This window comes from Hipposideros armiger, unplaced genomic scaffold (assembly GCF_001890085.2).
Source record: "Hipposideros armiger isolate ML-2016 unplaced genomic scaffold, ASM189008v1 scaffold_14, whole genome shotgun sequence".
In the NCBI taxonomy this organism is placed as follows: Eukaryota; Metazoa; Chordata; class Mammalia; order Chiroptera; family Hipposideridae; genus Hipposideros; species Hipposideros armiger.
In genome coordinates, this window is record NW_017731364.1 from 25,692 (window position 1) to 29,958 (window position 4,267).

The following is a 4,267-nucleotide window of genomic DNA, read 5'->3' on the forward strand; positions in this document are numbered from 1 at the left end:
TTTTCCACTGATTCAGCTAGTTTGTCAGGTGGGAATTATGGCATAGCGCATGTGACAAAACACATCACCCTTTTTTTTTTTTTTTTTTCATTTTCAGGCTTCTCTCTCCTGCTTTCTCCCCCTTTTTAGACAAACAATATCTGGGAACTCAGAAGTAATAAGGCGGAATGCATAATTAATTACCCAGCTTGCTCTAATTAGGGATGAATAAGTTGTGTCCCTCTCATCATCACAAATGTGGTGATGGGTAATACCAGTTTATGCTGTATTAACTGCAAATATGCAATCCTTCTGAGAGCACTTTTGTTGATGAATTTGATGAATGTGACAATAATTAGCAGAGACAGATGAGAGCTAAATTACTACTGACAATGTAATGCTATCCTGCTCGAGGGCCTGGGAACGTGGCAGGATAACATGGCAGGGACCTGGGCCTCGGTTCTAATTAATAGTCTTTTTTTTTTTCTTTTTCTTTTTTTCTTTTCTTTTTTTTTTTTTTTTTTTTTTGCCAGTGGGGGAAAAAAGGAGTAACGGTAATTGTTTTCGTCAAAGGCTGCAGGGAGTTATCAGGGTAATAAAGTTAATTAGCAGAACAAACATCCTTTCATTGCCTTACCAGTCTGAGGAAAAGAGGGTAATTCGAACTGCAGGAAGATATGACTAGATGGGATGATATGAAAAGAAATTTTACACAGGAGGCCAACAGAGAAGAATGATTTTTCTCCCTTCCTTTCTTTGGCTTGATGCATGGAAAGAAATTAGACAGCCTCTCCTTTCAGTGCACAAAGTTGCTCATGTAAAGAACTTTATTGTTATGGTTTTTAGTTTGGGAAATAAAGTTAGCTTAGATCAAACTCCACTGTTTACTTCTTTTCTAGGTAGGGATTGGTTTGTTCAATTTCATCTTTATTTAAGTGACAATTTCGTAATGTTTCAGGCATAGATGTTCAAGTATCTGCCAAACAGACCATTTAGCTGAGTTTTGTCCCACAGAAATCTGTTTAGGTCTCTGAATCTTTTGGAGAAAGTATAATAAGAAATTCCTAAGTGATTTCCACCAAGTAGTATTTGTTTATTCTCCTGTGTAAATTAAAGTTAAAATGGGATTTTTAAAAAAATACAAGCTATTTTATTCTATTCTTGTTGCCTCAGAAAATCATCTACATTAAAATGTAGCAACATTGTTTTCATTTCCATTGCAGCATTTTACATACAAAATGTAACCAATCAAAAAGGTGAACAATTTAATGGATTTCAGTAAATAACACTAGGATGGAAGCCTGCTGCCTTCCAAAAAAAATATCCATAAGAAAGTGTTTACAGATTTTTATTCCTTTTTAGGTGCATTTCAGAAACATTTCTTATGCTTTTAAAAATCATTCGGTGTCCCACAAGTTGTATATATATATATATATATATTATATATATATATATATATATATCATGAATATAAATGGACACACTTTTATTTGTTGTCAGAGATAAATCAAACGGCCTCCCATAATGACTCTGTGTTGGATTCTAAGTTAAAAACATAAGGAGTAAGTAAGTACTAAGCCCTACTTCTGTGTTTGACAGCATGGCACTAGGGTGACTTTCCAGTATAGGATCCTACATAAATAGACCTCCACCAAACATGGGGAAATGGCCTTACCTCCTAATATCTACATTTTAAAAATGCTATGTTGTCCCCAAAGACAAGAGCAGTATGAGAGTTGAGGACATAGCATTGAACTAAGAATCAGAAAGCCTGGATTCTTTACTGGCCCTGCTACTAACATCTACATGATCGTGAGCGTTTCCCCGTCATGTCTCTGATCCTCAATTTGCTCATCTATGCAATTGGGCACCTTCCCTACCAACCTGATGGTGTTGCTGTTGACATAAAGGAAATCATTTTTGTTCTTTGGAAACCATGAGATAATCTATGAATATACTGTTAATATGATTATGGTATATAATAAAATTATGATAAATAATCTTAAGAAAAATTCATCTCCTTTTAATATCTCTCCCATGTGTGATTAGTCAGAAACCAGAGCTAAAAGACTTGACAAGAAGTTTTTATAATAAGAGGGTCTGAAATCTAGCCTTACTTTGGCATTTTGCTGCTAAATTTATTAGAGAAATTATCACTGTAAAAATACCCTCAAATTCATTTGGTCAAAGCTACCTACCTTTTCAAGATTTTCTTAATCTCTTGTTAGAAGAGCCTATTAAAGTCAAGGCTAGAAGAAAGTTAAACTAATCATTAGTCAATATAGCAAAATCTATCAGGCTTGTCAAGTGAACTTCCATTTGAAAACATGCAAGTTTCTCACAGACAGGCAAACATACACACACACACACACATACACACACACACACACACATTTAGATTGCTATACTTTGCCATGTATCCTTAAGTGTTTACCATATAATCAAACTATCTTGAAAAGTCTGGAAGTGAAAGCAGCATTGGATACCACTTTCAACAAATTGTAATAGTTCCTATTTAGCTACATAAGTTATAAATTCACTGAGGGGGAGAGAGGGAGAAAGAGGAGCTTAGATACTATGAAAGGTCACAAAAAGCAATCGTGAAATTGTTTTCTGTTTTAGGAAATGTGAGCACGTAATAGGGATCATGTTTGCTTGTTTCCTTTGGCACCTACAGTGAATTTATTGAATATTCTGGTCTTTTCCCTCTAGCCACTACCTCCTTCATTAGACCACAACGTATGTCCTTTTGGAAATATAATGGAGTCCAATCAATTTAACTTCATTGATCGCCAAGGACTTTTGAAAATTATAAAACTTGCTATGGGATTTTGACATGCCAGAAGCCACTAGAAAAAGAAGTTTGATATTCAGAACCTCCTCAAGAGGTTCTCCTCATCTTTGGATAGAGACCAAAAAGATGCTTTCAAGTAAGTAATAATTTCCAATATTAGCCTATTGGGTGAGCTAAAAATGCTTAGTTAAAAATTATGTTATGGTTAGATTTTCATTAGTCAGATACTATAGGCACTGACTGCATATACTTTTAGTATTATTATGAATATTCAGGAAATTTAATTTATTTTTTTTGTGTTTACTCTGAATTCCTTGGCCGTTGTTTTAGAGAGTATTTTGACAAATTCTCAGTTCTTGAGGGCTCTGGGATAGATTTGTTTCTTACATGAGTGCAGATGTGTTAAGTGATTAAATAATTACAAAAGACTAAAAATAAGCCATAGTTTATCTTTTCAGATTTTTAAAAATTTTTATTAAATTTATTGGGGTGACATTGATTGGTTAATAAAATTATATAGGTTTCAATTGTGCAATTATATATAATACATCATCTTTATATTGCATTGTGTGCTCACTGCCCAAAGTCAAATCTGTCACCATATATTTGACCCCTTTACCCTTGTCTACCTCCTCCCCACCCGCCTTTCTCTCTGGTAACCACCATGCTGTTATCTGTGTCTCTGAGTTTTTGTTTGTTTGTTTGCCTTGTTTGTTCATTTGTTGCTTTCAGTTTTATATCCCACATATGTGTAAAATCATATTGTTCTCGACTTTTTCTGTTTGACTTATTTTGCTTAGCATGATATTCTCAAGATCCATCCATGTTGTCACATTGGCAGTATTTCATTTTTTCTGATTGCTAAGTAGTATTCCATTGTATGTATGTATGACATCTTCTTTATCCAATCATCTATTGAAGTACACTTTGGTTGTTTCCATGTCTTGGCCACCATGAATAATGCTGCAGTGAACATCAGGGTACATGTATCTTTACAGATAAATGTTTTCAAAATTTCCAGGTAGATACCCAGATGAGGGATTGCTGGGTTGTAGGGTAGTTCTATTCTTAATTTTTTGAGGAACCTCCATACTATTTTACATAGTGTCTGTACCAGTTTACATTCTCACCAGCAGTGTATGAGGGCTCCTTTTTCAGATTTTGAATTACAAAATTATTTAAATATCTGTAATCGAAGTGCTACATTACTGTGTAATGAAATTACAATACTGCTTAATGACATTAGGAAACTGCGTGCAAAAAAATATTTGTACACAAGGTGGTGATGTTAGCAACCAACTACAGTACATTTATTCTGCTAAAAACCACAATAAATAACAACAGATTATTTTCCCTGAGTGATCTCCAAAAGGTATGTTCAGGTGTTCATATAATGATCATATATAAGGGCACAGAGCCCATAGAAAATCTGTCATCACGTGTCATTAAAGTAGCAGGAAAAGAGGAGATAAAGGACTCACACACACACACACA